This window comes from Trichoplusia ni, chromosome 4 (genome assembly GCF_003590095.1).
Source record: "Trichoplusia ni isolate ovarian cell line Hi5 chromosome 4, tn1, whole genome shotgun sequence".
NCBI lineage: Eukaryota > Metazoa > Arthropoda > Insecta > Lepidoptera > Noctuidae > Trichoplusia > Trichoplusia ni.
In genome coordinates this window covers 10,282,916-10,298,939 of record NC_039481.1, presented here as the reverse complement: position 1 = coordinate 10,298,939, position 16,024 = coordinate 10,282,916, and the positions used below count along the sequence as shown (strand labels likewise).

The 16,024-nt window shown below is 33.4% G+C and overlaps 1 protein-coding gene across 1 annotated transcript in view; it reads left to right on the top strand.

The window, feature by feature from the left end:
• LOC113492984 (neuroligin-4, Y-linked-like) overlaps positions 1-16,024 on the top strand; it is a 92,137-nt gene that overhangs the window by 1,560 nt on the left and 74,553 nt on the right. The gene's annotated exons all lie outside the window — the stretch shown is intronic.

Below are 16,024 nucleotides of genomic sequence, written 5' to 3'. Positions count from 1 at the left end.
ATTTTAGCTCCAGTTTTGCAGGCAAGGGATTTGGAGTAATTAAATTAGTGTTTTACGTACTTTTTGGTTCTGGTTTAATTAATGAGAATTTAATTAGTTGTGATAATTAGTGTTGTTAGAATGCAGCACACATTTATAGTTATAATTGTGCATTGTATATTTAAATAAAATCTTTTCGTTTTTTTTTCTTTTATATCACATACAAATAATCGTAATGATGAACTAGTGATATGTCTGTATTAAAATGTTAGAATCTTTTTATTTGCAGGAAAACAGTACATTTATCAAATTAACAATAATTCGCTATGACTGAAAGTAAATTAATTTATTCATAACAAAAAAAAAACATAATGTTCTAAAATGTTGTATGTACGTTCTGTACGTATCCAGAATGTCACCATAATAGTCAATTCAGCTTAAATAAACTATAAATTTTAACAATAACTCCTTTTTTGCAACATAACCCGTTGACATGAATATATTGTTACAGCTGTGGTGATGTTGACAATAACCATTCTTTTGTATATTTATTATACAATGGAAAACATATTTGTAATTTAAGAAAGAATAATAAACACATATTTTATTTAACTTACAGCAGTGATAGCCCAGTAGTGTGGCTGTTCGACTGCCAAGCCAAAAGTGGTTGGTTCAAAGCCCGGCTCTAAACTATGTCTTTACGAACTCATGTGCGTATTATTAAGCAATTATTACTTGCTTATACGGTGAAGGACAATATCGTGAGGAAGCCCCCACACCTGAGAATGTATTATTCAATAGTGTGTTTGAAACCTGCTACATTATACTATGAGGCCTAAATGTTTAAAACTCTTCTAAATGCTTAATGCTGGTCCACTATTATCAGAGTCATTAGTGCGTGGATCGAGCATAGTTTCAAATAGTACCCTTTCTTTTTTTGGATGGGAAATCAATCATCAAATGACTCCTTCGGCTTTGGTTGAGTAGAGGGGGGTGTGTCAGACTTCTACTGGCTAAAACCCACACAATATTCCTTCCTTTGCCCATTTTTTACTGCTACTATGCACGGATAAGCGCTAGTGTCCGCTTCCAATGTACCAACTCCATCTCAATCACATTGGAACATATTTTAACTTGATTTTGACTTAATAAACCTATTGAACCCAGGTCAGATAGGCAGTCGCTCCTGCTAAAACACTGGTACCAAGTTGCAACCGCTTGGGCTGGAAGCCGACCCCAACAGAGTTGGGGAAAAGGCTGGGATCATGATGAAAACTATTAAACCATATGAAATTTACTAACAATAAATTGTTATACCAGTCTTTTTATACTAAGAGTTTCGTTACAGGGAAACTTTAATATTGAAGAGAAGTCGACCGTTGCTTCGTGTTTGCCGTCACGTAATTCAAGAGTATTGAAGTCTCTTATTTTCCTTTCTCAAAATAAACGGAAGTTACATAGGGATTTTATTTAGTTTATTAACTTAGCCCGCTGCAGGGGAAATGTATTCTTGTGCAGACAAGGAAGCTGACTCATCTTTATTATAATAATATTTTTGTTTTATCCGTATTTTCTAGTTTAAAAACAATGTTGGATCTATGTTGTAAATCTTTTTGTTCGTGGTTTTATTTGATGCTTAAAGGTTTATTAAGAGTTTTTTTTTTATATACAGCGTTTAATATACAACATTAATGATGTCATGTACCTACATTTGGTTGCTTTTAAACTTTTCTATGTCAACTTTTATTATAACTCTATTTAACCTGAACTGTGTAGCTCTGCTTGCTGCAGGCGATTAAGGGTTGCTGTTTTCAATAATTACCTTTCCAAACCGGTTAATAAAATGGTTTCAATTTTTAAACAATAATATATCATATCAAACCTACTTTCCTTTTCTAAAAAAGATACAACAAAAAACATTTTTTTTTAGGCAAATACCTGATATTATTGAATTATCAATCACAGTCATGATTTGTATTTGACAAGAGATGAAATCGATCAGCCTTAAAAACCCAATCAGAAAAGGCAAACACAAAAATGTCACAGAATTTTCTTCGTGAACCGAAAACTGTCCACCCACGATACTTGTGTAACAATATATGCTTACTCAACCATTGTGTTAAAACTCTTGCATGTATAACCTTTACTTGATAGGCATGAGCAAATGTATCAAACAAAGGCAGGAGACACATGAAAGTAAACAATTATTTGCTTGACTGCACTTTGCGTTTCGCACGTGTAAGCCTATGTTGAATATTCGCGAAATGTATGCTACTCAAATAAATACACAGCTGTTTTCAGCGAAGTACGATTGTAAAGTCAATTTTTGTGAGTGTCAATAAACGTTTTTTTTTTATTTTAAACCATTAGATTATTCCAAAAATAATGTTCGGCTGTGTAAATTCGTTTAAAAATGTTAAATGGTAAGCCTATTTTTTTTAATGTTGGTTATTATTTTAAAATCCCAATATTTTTATGCGAAAAATAGCGACGATAAATGTCATTGTGACATTGGGTATTGGCATTTTTTGGGATAGCCAGATTTTATAAAATTGAAATATGTGGCTAGATTTACATCCTCAATATGGTTGCTACAATTATCTGAACAAAGATACACACCAAAAAAATAGATTCTCGGATAACTAAATTTCGAAACTGAACACTTAAGTATATCTGGGAACGTGTTAGTCGACAGGCCAATTTTGATATCATATGATACAAACACAAAACCTTTTCAATTTCTGCTGTATCGAAGCCATTTATTCTCTAAATCACTTTAAAAAATAATCACATTTAAAAAAGCTGAGAATCTTTCCTCCAATCTATTGCGATATCTCCCTTAAACTACAATAGCTCGATCCCTTGACTACCTGAAGGAACAAATCTAATTTTAGAATTTCTCAGAAGACTTTAGTTTTATTTCCCCTTGAACCTTTTCCACTACGGTACCGTTTACAGTCAAACCGTGACCAGAAAACTTGGTAAAATAAAAGCCAAACTATAAAAAGACAATAAAAGTTACTTAATGTTAGTTTTTTTGGAGCTGTGATAGGTTTGAGGTGTGTTAGGTCGCGATATCGTGGTGGCTTGTCTTTGATTTGCAAAGTTCGTAAACAGATATTGGTTGATTGTCAATTTTTCGGTCATGTCTACGCTTTTGATATTCTTTTTAACATAATGGATAAGTTGTACCTGTAATAAGTTAAACTTATCTCAAAGTATTTGACGTAAATTAAGAGATCTCTTTCCAGAATATTTCTGACAATAATACTCAACTCTCATCATACTCCTAAACACTACGAAATGCAATTACTGAGCCGTACGAACACAACATGTCTCAATTCAGAACCGTCAACTTCGTGGTTTCCGTAACATTCTCCGTAGATATTTGTATGACAAGCGAAACCAACGGCTTAACGTGTTCTCCAGAGAGGGTCTCGATGTGTAAAGAATGGTCACCCATTTAATGCCTGACCCAAATGTGGCCATATATCGAGATCCTCCAATAATTGGGTTCTGGAGGTCAGAGCGTGTGAAATACGATTCAGAAGCATCTGGTTGGACTGGACTTGCAGAGGGAAAACCGGGCGGATAAAACGGATTCGGAACCTTAATAGAGTCGATAAGACAGCTTAGTTTTTGGACAAATCACATTGTTGCTTTTGAAAGGCCGCCAAAAAATCTGATATCAAATAGTATTTTTGAAGTTGCTAATATTTTCTTTCTCACCTGTGCTTTAGAAGATGGCATCGTTTTAGTATAATAAGATAATGTAAAACATGAGATGGAAATCTAAAAACTTCGATCTCTTCTATTTAGATCTTAATTTTGCATCAGTAAAGATAAGATTATTAGACAAATATACCCTAGTATAATGCTATTAGTTTCTCACAAAGCTTTACTAGTCCCTAATTGGTTGGATAAAGATAGGATAATCTGTATTACATTATTTTCTCCATCAACTATTCATAGTAGTTTCTCATTTATCCCAAAACCAATGAAATTACGAACACACGTAGATCTAACATTTAATTTGCCCGTACGTTACGATGATTTCCTTCGGAAATCGAAACGTGCGTTCCCCCAATTTTCAATTGGTAGCAATCAAATGAACGTATGTCTTCACAGGATAATGGAATTCCTTACTCCAGTACTGACATGATAAATGTCTCGGATTTTGGAATTATGGGAGTTTATAGCAAGTGTTGTGTGAGATTTTCTTTTATCGGTTTTTGGATTTTTAGCACCATTGGATGAGACGCTTTTGTTATTATGATTTTTATTACAAACAATCTGGCCAGGATGCCCCTCCAAAACACTAAACAACTTTACATGATACTTGATACGTGTCATGATCGCGTCATGATCATTAACAAAGAAAGATGATGTAAAAGGAATAAATTAATTATTTAGTATTAAAGAAAGGTAGATAGATATAAGGTTTTGTACAAAAACATCGTATAATTTCCTAAAATATAAAATATTCCATGGTACCAAAATTTCCCTTACCAGCAATTAAGTTACTTTAGAAAATGATTGTGATACATTACCTTAACTGCATGTAACAGCTTATACTAAGCCTCTCATTTGTCTTGTAAGTATCGATACCGGCTTTAGTGAGAAAGGTGGGTAAATATAAACAACGGTGGGGAGGCTTATAACATGTTCACAATATTGTTGTAGTTTCCTTCGTTCTAAAACAAGTTGCAGTATAATATAGTTTGTTTGTTTGTTTGTTACTATTTCTATTAACAAACAACTACTATATATGCACAAACGAATTATTAATAAATATTTTTATTAAAGCATTAGTTTTTTCTTTGCATTTAGTGTCGCAACAAGACCCTTGTTTCTTACACAAGCAATTACAAAAAAGAAATACATCACTAATTGCTGAAACCACTTTTCAACAATTCAAAAACCAATCTGGCACGTGACATTTTAGGAAATATTTAAATCTAACTATAAAACAGAGACTCGAAGTGGCGCCATAAAGAATAAATTAACGCAGGCCCTGAAACAATCAAAAACCTATATAAACGATCATAAAAACTTAAAGGAATGGACTTCGAGGAACAAGTTCCAAATAAAGAGAGCTATTAAACCGTGGACTATTAAATACAAAGGCAATATTTGATTTTAGGGATGTGAATAATGTTGAAATAGTCACTCGGTCTGTTGTAATTAGGCATTAATCTTTTGACGATTATGAAGCTTAAGATGATGATGATAATGTCCTAAATTCCTTAACAGAAATTGCATTGACGTACAACGTTTTGGAAACTGACCCTTTATTCTGATACATCGTATTGAAAACAGCTTCTATCATGAATACAATTGACAGAATATTCGTATTTTTAACGTTTTTCATTTAGTTAGCAAAGACAGTTGCTAGGTTAGGCTAGTTACAGTGGCTAGGTATACGGCTAAAAGTTAGCATAAGTGATTGAAGAATCAGATACCAAGAGAGGTTTATTGAAAAAAGTCTTTTTTTGATATCAGCTTTGTAAAAGTGGACCGAATAAATGCTTTATCCGGACCACACTAATTACACTAACATTACAAATGCGAAACTATGTGAATATTTTTGTATATGGTGTTTAGTAATTTTTTGTTGAGACCGCTGTGACCTTGGATTAACAAGCTACTGATTTACACATAGGATTATATTTAATTTTATCCAAATTGGTAAAAGGTCGGTAATATTTTTTGCAGCTATAATCGACTTCCTAACGGGCAATGCCGCGAGCAACAGCTACATAGTTGTTTCAGAAATAATAAGTAAGGAAAAAAATTGTAAATGTGTCATTAAGGACTTTTCGAGGCCTACAAATTAATTTGTCGCACCCAAAAACGTCGAAACAAGTCCAACCCTCCTTCTGCTATCGCCCTAATAGTAGAAATCTCTAATTGGGTCAGATAGACCCTTTATCGGACCATCCATTTATAGTTATATCGAAACGAAAGTGATTTTATATATTTCATGATATTCGAATTCCAATTTTAGTGCGGAATTTGATAGCTGAAAATGTTACCTGTATTTTTTATTTCATTTAATAAAAGTTATAAAAGCATTACAATTGTCAATTTTAATATTATTTCAGTAAAATTACCCCTTTATTGAGGATGAAATTGTTTTAAGGACCTATTTTGGTTAAATATTTGTCTTTGATCGTCGTTTATTGAACATTTTGTTTTTTATTAACATACCAACTATTGCTTGCGGCTTCGTCCACCTGAATGTTGATAGCTTCAAAGATAATACCAAATACCAGGATACAAGTAGCTAATATGCTAATCTAAGGAGTCAGCTAAGTTCATACCAAATTTTATTTAAATCGGCATAGTCGTTCCGTGATCATGAGGTATCAAACATACACACTTCTACAAAAAACACTCACTTTTGCATTTTATTATATAAATGGGATTGCATTGCGACTTCGAAAAATTGACATTCATTAAAACATCAAAATGTAGAAGGACAATGAATCGATTGTAGTACTTCACAGTCGAAAATCTTAAGATTAAAACAATGCTAGGTTTGAGTCAAATGAGAATCTCTTTATTAATTATTTCATAATAATCGAATAGGAGGAGCAAAGGGCGACAACCAAACCGTTGGGAGGATGACCTAAAGAGAACTGCTGGACCAGAATGGATGAGAATTGCGAGGGATAGAAATAAATGGAAATCTTTGGAGGAGGCCTATGTCGAAGGACAAGCTGGGGGAAGAAGTACCGATCCATAACAAACATTGAATGATATTGTAAAATCAGCAATAAAGGCTTATTTTATTTTATTTATTTAATAATCGAATATTCGTTTAACTTTTTGGGGTGTCATTGTCCAGAAAATATGAACTTTGAGAATATTAGCTGTAAGGTTGCAATTTCTTTTTTGAAGTAAGGTTTTCATTTTTCGCGTCAGACAACAACAGACAGTGTTAAAATGAAAAAGAAAAGATTTTTTTCGTTGTTTGACTTTAAGAATAGTTTCAAGCTTCGATTTATTAAGGGCCATGTTCCATATATCACTCATATGTATATATCTATCCTCATATATTTTACCATTCGTTTTGTTTATATTCTCCAAAAAAACAATTGTAGCCTTTCATTCGTTTTCGAGTACGGTACTAACCCTTTCCGCTCAGTTGACTAAGGCAAATTGAGCGCAACGATAAGAGATTGATCCTCTGTTTTCCTTTATTCTCGAATCTGTATGCAAAGTTGTGAGTTTGAGATATCAGCGTCTATACATTCGGATAAAGCGAGACTCTACAACACTTGATCTTGATCTTTTTGGAATGATTGATTGTGTATATGTTTTCGAATTTAAATAACCAGAAAAAAAATGGATTCTTATTTGGCTAGTATACTAAGAATCGCAGTGCAAAAACAAATGAGTGTCTATGCATTTAGGATTTGAGTTGAAAAAACAGCGAAGATTAACGTCCGGAACATTAGTATGCTGTAGCTTAAATGCTTACAAGAGATCTGTTACATATGAATACTGCGTTTGAAATTATGAAAATGAAAAAGTCTCCTGATTTTTTTTTCGTTTTTTAAAATGTGATCCAATCTAAATTAGATTTTAGGGATAGCTGTATCTACAATAAAATAAAATAATGCGATCAAAATGCTGTTTTTATTTTTTAGTGAAAATGAAATGTATGTTTGTAAAACGAAATTGCATACAAAATTTGATTGATAGCAAGCTTTTTAAACAGTTAATCCGTTCAAATGTCTGATACACTAATAGCACTAAAAATGTGAATATTTGTGCGGATTTAATTATGATAAAAACTACTAAAATATATCTAGGATATTTTTTATGCCAATAACTCCATGATATTGAGTTTTTCTTCTAATTAGTCTCATCTCAAGCTCAGAAATTTTAATAAGCAACTGATTTTGAACGACATAAATTATTATTCTTATTAAATTATAATTTTGTGTGGAAGTCTATGCTTTATTAATGTTTTGTTTATAATTGTCTTAATGACTAAACTAAACGCCAATAGAGTTCAAATTTCCACAAAAATGTGAACTTGGGAAATGGAGAAATTGACGAATATAAAAATTAATTATATTTTCCCATTTCATCCAATACGCTGCCGTAAAAGATAGAGGGAGAGATGAAAAATCTGTTTCTTTCTAGTTAAAAAATCTACGTAAGTTTCAAATCCTTCGGAATAGCAAGTGTTACAATATGCAACCTCACTGTTACCGCAGGGATTACCGATACCCAGAGCTTTTATTTATTTAACCAAGTGTTCTACGCTGTGTTCTGCATTGAGCTGCATTCTACTTATACAATAACAATGTGCTGAACTCGGGTTTGTTTTTCGTTGTCTTTAATTACTTTTTCTTTCATACATAAGGAATGTTTGTTCGAAATGTTTAGCGCGTTTTAAATCTTGTTTGAAAGTCTGACAAATGTGACTGAAATAGCGACACTGAGAGTTCCGTACAAAAATACTAAAAACTAATTTGGAAAAATATTTTCGTCTCTTATCAATATGTAGTTGACGGATAATAATATACTTAAACCTGACAGATGACAGAAGGAAGCACAGATAGCGGAGTCTAGACTAGCTTTATTAGTAGGGTTCCGTTATTACAATTTTCTATACGGATCTCTAAAAATCTATCACGATTTGATAGTAACATAACAAGCGTGCTAAGCATATCTATTACTCAAAAAAACTCATCAATCTCGAATACTTTCCATACCATCTTTAATCGACAACTATTATTTAACAATAAGGTTTCCATCAAATTACAGTACAGAACCCAGAACCCTTGCTAGGGCGGTAACTGTAACTAGTTAGTGACACGCACGTAATTAAAGTCACGCAGTAAACGTTGCAGGGTTAAAAGAGGGTTATATGCATCCCTCACGCGTTTGATAACATGTTGTGTGGCTATTATGTTATTAGGAACGACTTTCATAAATCTGGTCGTAAATATTGGCGAGGTGGGTTGAGAGTGTGTTTTTTGAAAGCATTGTGACGTAGTCTAGTAAAGAGGGTTTCTCTATTTGAACAGTGTAATAGTGGGGGATCTCGAAACTTAAAAAGATACGTGTTTTACGATGTGATAGATATTATTAACGTTTAGTTTTGCAGGCGTAACTATTAAAACTAAGGGCGACAAAAATGACAATCAGCAGGTATACTAAGAGTCATGACAAATTGAACCAAATGCAAAATTAGTTTTTATTTATATACCAAATTATTATTTAACTTAAGATAAATACTGTCCAAATACAAAAGCAACAATAATAAATATAACTTCGAATTATAATTACCAACAAACTTAACACAGTAAAACCTTCTTTAGATAAAAAAAACAAAACGTTAATTCAACGCACGCACCGATACATATTCATAATCCATTGCTCTGCCAAATAATTCCATACAAAATAACGCGAGCAAAATTTATTCGTAAATTATTAAGCCACCACACAATCTGTTCCTGTACCACGAACTCTTAAACACGACAGGGTGAAACTTTTGCCGCTGTGGAAGCAAGATGGCGCTATACTCTGTACGTAGCCACATCTCGCTCACACGATAAAACACATTTTGCTGTAAAACTTCATGGTAGGCGTCCCGGTGGAAGTCTTCCAAAATTTATTCTGAAACCTCCGTAATATACATTCTACAAGAACTTTTTGAACACACGTATGTATAAAAGTTTGCGGAATTAGGTCAGTATACTGAATTTTGGTGGAAAATGTAATCTTTGAACGAATTTCTTATCGGCATCATCGTACTGAGCTGTTTCCCTAGTTTAGGTGTTAGGAATAGATTTTGGATCCCTCATCTGAATATTCGTAAGAGCTAAATAGTTTATATAACCTCAATACTTATTTTACCCTCAGGTGACTTAAGAAAATACTGTTTCAGCCAACATGTTTATTTATCCCCCTGCGCTGGCTTGAAGCGTTCATCTGGAAGTATCAAAGGAAACTTGTTCTTATTCTAATTACGTAAAGCTCAAATTTCCTTAAAAGATAAACACGCGTGACTTATGAATTTGTCAGGATTCCTTATAAATTTTCGTTTCGGTGTTTGCTCTAGAAACTTAGTCAAATTACTTTTCAATAAATACAGAACATTTGTTTAGGTTTGTGATCGATCATTGTCATCAGATCCTAAAATAAAATGTTCCTCGTCATAATTTCAAAGTCATTCTTTCTTCGACAGATCAACGTTTTATCTTAAGTTATTTTGATTATTAAGTTAGACTTTTCTTCTATTTTCTTTTTCTTTTTATTATTAGACCGTTTATTGGTTTGGACATTTTGATTTTCCTTACCCATATCAAGTCAAGCTAAATCGAATCGGATGAAATTGCAGAGCCCTTTTACAAGAATAGATGCTTTTAATCTACAAAATTTCTGTACATATATATTTGACATAATGTCTAAGTACTGGTAAGATGTGCCAACCCGTTGCAAATAAGTTAAAAAAAAACTATTCTTGTAATTGAAATGAAACTACTTTTACGGATTTTATCGCGGTTTAATTTTAGATTTTAGTTCCCGACGTTTCGAAACCTTTGCAGGTATCATGGTTAGGTTAGGTTAAGTAAAAGTAGTTTCATTTCAATGTCTAACATTCGCGTAAACCTAAGAAACCACTATATTCTTATAATTTTACCTACAAAAAAAAACATATTATGTACAGATAGTTTAATTAATTGGTTTTTAGTGATGCTCTCTGTACTCATTGAAAGGGGATATTTAGTTGACAACCTGTAAATATTTGATGATTATGAAGTGAAGTTTCGACAATTGTAAATAATATCTTCTCATTCGAAACGCAGAGTAATATGAAGTATCTTTATTAAATGATGTAACGGTTTACTCACGCGTATTTATCGGGGTAGCCCGACTAGTTTCGGACTCAACCGGAGTCCTTAATCATGAGCAGACGCGGCGGGATCGCGAGTCGAACTCGGGGGGTCGAACAGGACTCCGGTTGGGTCCGAAACTAGTCGGGCTACCCCGATAAATACGCGTGAGTAAAACGTTACATCATTTAATAATGAATCAGTCTCACGATAGTTATTATAAAAAAATGAAGTATCTTTCCATAATAAGTCAACGCGTATGGATGTATATGTGTCCTTTTTCTTCTTAGTCGGTATCACTCTTAACGGAATGTTCATCCTTTCGTATTGGCTCACGTAAATTCCATTTTATGAGAACAAGGTTATTATACCTTTGTCTGTCTTCGTTTTTATCATTACTAAACAGTATGTAACATTTATTCTATTCGTATACAGTCTTTTTATTTACATGACGATATAAATGAATGAATGGTTACTACTTGTAACATTTTGACGTCAGAGTAAACACTATAGCAACAATAAATACATTACCTATACATTTTGAGGGAAGTTCAGCTCAGTAATACGACTCTTGAAACTTATAATTGTGCGGCAGACAACTTATTCCTTACGTTGGTAACTTGCTAATTGAATTATAAACTTATTAATGGCTTTAGTTTAAGGGCAATTCTAATCAATATTGTATATAATTTTATTAAACAATACATATTTAATGATTTTTAAGAATTTGAGGGAGCAATTTTTAAGATTGTCTGAATAATTTAATTTTTAGCCTGCAGTCACCTCTTTTTCTTTTAAAATTACTATTGAATTGAAAGTTCGGAAAAAAATTTTATTTTCTCATTTCGTTGCATTTTTTGCTTGTTTGTCAGAATGCAATAAGAACAGGACCACACAACCGTGATAGCAAATAATCGAACTCAACCTTATTAATACTATCAATGAGGGCGACTTTTGATAATACAGAACAATATGACGTTTGGTTGACTGTATTTAACATGACAGAAAGAGCACAACAATCATACACCATCCCAGAAAAGCTTGGCAAACATCCAGAACGGGTATTTTTGTTATTGTTATCGGGATGACATTAAATAATGCACAATAATGTGGTGAATAATAATAGAGACAAGCGATGGCGGGTGCCACAGATCAATAGTGTTGTGAGGTTAATCCGGGCTTATAGAGGCTATTAATGGGGCGGGTGGCGGATATGATCATAGTACAAAGTAGCTTATTTAAACTAAAGATCAGAAACGGTACCTACTTACCTACTTAATGTAAAAATAAAAGAAGGTGGTCATTTTTGTGAATTTTTCGTGTAAAAAAACTTTATAATACCAACGGCCACAGTTGGTGTTCAAAAGGCTTACCCATCTCATGCTACGACGCATAGAGGATGCATAGTAACATACGACCTTAACTGTTATGGCAACAAAATGCAAAGACAAATATATATTTCAAACGCTCTCCTTAGTGGGTACCTTTTGCTGTAACAAAATGAAATATAATTTTCTCCATGAATTTTCAGAAATATTTGCGTTTGACCCTCAATTAAGGCCACAATACATTCCTCCACAAGCTTCTTTCCACATCGGCAGTGACCCTGAAAGGTATTTAACCCAACATTAACCACAAAACAAAACTGCCAATACACCGCTTCATTAGCGATAACACAAAAAACCAACCCAATCTGACGTCACGGGCGCCATTAGCAGATACAAAGCGTTAACCAACGATGGTTTTAAAACAATAGATATTTTAATTACTGGGCGGTAGCGGTCGATGTATAACGATATAAAAGTGAGGCATCATCCTTCATTGTATTTAATGTTATTTATTGAGATTAATTTAAATTGGTTTTTGGACATCGATTTCAAGCTTTAACCTCTATAATTATTGTCTTTGGAATATAATGGACCAAGTATGGAATTGAATTTATGTAAATCAAACTGAAAACAATTATCGTCAAAAATTGCGATTGATATTGTTACCATATTTAAACTAACAAAGAAACCTCCGAAGACGTTTCGTTGCCATAGCAACTAAAAAAACTGGAACACCCACTGAAAACTAAAACCATTCTTATATAAATGTTCCTTTATCACATCAAGACGAGACAGCCCAAGCGTTCATTCTTTCAAAATGTTCAGTTGAAACAAAAGCGCTGTATTTTCCAACTCAATAAATTAATTTGTGGACCTTGGTCAATGTAGCGTAACAGCTGATGACCCTAAATCTCAGGATATCATCAATTTAGCAAGAAAAGTTAATGTTTCATTCGGTTCAGTGGGCTTCGTTTGGTTTTTTCTTACGAGTGCAGAAGAAATCTCTCAGGTGTTACCGCTTTCGCGAATTTGTAAAGTGAGGGAATGAACCAAAATAATATTACAGCACTACCGCAAAATTCACAATTCATTTTGGTCACTCCCTAAAGCTTCAAAAGAACGGTCAATAAAATTGTACAATAACAATTTACGGTTGTTAAATTCGATTTTTATTTTCGATATTCCTTGTTATAAAAAATAACTCTAGCAATCAGAGTTCATGACTTTCAAGGGGTCTGCGTGACGTGCTCCGACCCTGCCCTTTGACCATGGAACCCAAAAAAGATGTTCAAGATTTTTTTTTGTGGGGAGTCTCTTATTTATTTATACTTGTGGAAAATACCAATTCGAAATCATTTAAAATTATTATTACAACCATAACAATTTTCCCCAAATTTTTACCCTTACAGAGAAAATCTTGAATTTCTGCTCACAAACCGAGTAGAATGTTGAATATTTCAGTGACCATAATTTATTTAATAGCGCAGCACGTATCTCGTATCCATGAATGCATTTAGTATCCGCTCTGTACTACCGAGAAATAAGGTTAGTTCTTGATAAATTAGATCAAAGGTCTCAGTGGACACTGCTTGTTGAAAATCTCACACACAAAATTACACTTGAATTACCTTACACAAATTAAACAACGAAAAAGAGGTGTTGTCAGAAATTTGACGTAAAATAAATACAGCTAAACTTTTTATCATTTTATTTTTTATATTTATATTTTTATCATAAACGATTGCAAAGCATTGCCGTAGAATGACACAAAAACGAGGATGACGTAGCATGGCGTTAGTCAGTAAGAGTCCGACACTATCCGTTCCCTACCACGAGAGAGTAGGTACCCAAAAAAAGGTGACTATTAAGTCACACGTACAAAGACACCCAGAATCAGACTTGCATTCGTGGATCACATAAACGCATGTCCTACGCGTTGATCGAACTCGCGACATTTTACGCATAGTAGGTTTGGCATGGGACCTCAACCAAACCCCTACCAATACAAGCAGTCAAAGGAAAATAGTTATCGATAAATGACTTGAGCTTTAAGCTGAAATATCTGTTTATTAAAATGCCCCTTAAATGAAATTAAGTGACAGGATTTTATTTAAATAAACCCCGTCACAGACTTCATAGATTTAATGCTTTAAAAATTCAGCTACCTTGGCTTTATATTTTTCATAACGAGAAAATATTCCATCAATTTATTTCGAAAATTCCCTCTTAGTATCCCGTGTATCTCATTAAATGAGCCTGTTACTGAAGTAATATTTTTGTATTCACTGAAACCAGTTTCAATATTCAGGTAGAAGTTTTATAAGATTAAATCGTGTTTTGCAAATAAATTAAAGAAGAATGGATCTATAATAAAAGTTTAAGTCTAAGAAAAGCTAAATATTTGTTCATTTATTCACGATTTCATCAAAACTCCAAATCTGTAAACCTTTTTTTTTTTTAGTCTTCAACTACTTCATGTAATAGTTTTGCGAGTTAGAAGAATCAGTCTTTGCATGGTACTTTAAACGTAAAAGCCTTACAGTAATTAAAGCTTAACAGCGCACTAAACAGCGAAAAGCAGCTTCTCTCTTCGGACTGTCCAGCTGGCCGGTGGTGGTAGGCCCTCATATTTCACCCTTTTTAGCAGTACTACGATTTTGATTCTGAATTCGGATTACCTACTATACCTACCTTAAAGCTGAATTAAACCTCATCAGTCAAATACGTTGGTTATTGTATTTCACTCCCATAATAGTTCTGCTGCTTGAAAAGTCAAAAGAACAAAATTGCTCTGCTTGACTTATCTCTTATAATAAACGTTTAGTATTTAACACAATTATGGCACACTGCCATCTCTCTTTATTACTCTTTTTCCTACAACAATTTCTCTTCCATACCAGAATGGTCAAACTAAAATGATTGACACAATAATTTATTGTTATATCACCAAAGAAATACCACGAAACTTAGCCAGCTTAGATTACTTAGACGAACTCTCTCCAATCTTTTTGAACAACCATTTCATTTTTGCGTTATCCATCCAGAAGTTTCGGTTAAGTGTGATGTAATATTTGGCATATGTCGTGACCGGGAAAATATGTTCCTCAAGGACAGAAAAAGTTTTTGGTAGTCCGTGGAAGCTTAATACAGATACAGAAGAAACTTTTAACGTAGATGATTTAGTTCTTCGATGACTTTTTCGTATTTTGGGCGATTTAGCGGCAATGGAAACAGTATTGGGTCAGCTGAGGATTTATTCCTTTTGCTTACTTTGTTTCTGATTTTTTTGACAAATATTTATTCACTAGCTTCGTTGGCGTAGGCGATACCCTTAATGCTTTACATAGTGAAGCCATTCATCACGTCGTCAATATGAAATTGGCTACCCTGATAAACATTAAGATCGATCTTCCTTTCAATATGCTATCGGACAATTTGATATTTCCACTAGCAGAATAAATTCAGTCAACATACGCCAACACGAATAAACATTTTCGTTTAGGGCACGCAAATTTAACAAAACATCTACTGAGGCCATTAAAATAATATTCCCAGTTCAAATTACACCAACCCAAAAGTAATTTCTCAAAATGGCCAGAGGATGTTCTCTGAAAGCAATATTAATTGCAAACATCAAAGACATTATCCGTTTGCGACAGTTACCCTCGAAGTCAATTGACATTTTATTACAGTTGTCAAAACAGTCCATTATAAAGTTAATTTATCCTACACGAGGTGGGTAATGTCGCTCTGCCCTCTGTCTTGCAGATTCTGTTATTTCTCCTATACGTTGCACGTTTTAATTTCATAGGTGGCTGAATTTAATTCAAAGGGTTCGCTTAAGGTGAGGCATTTTAA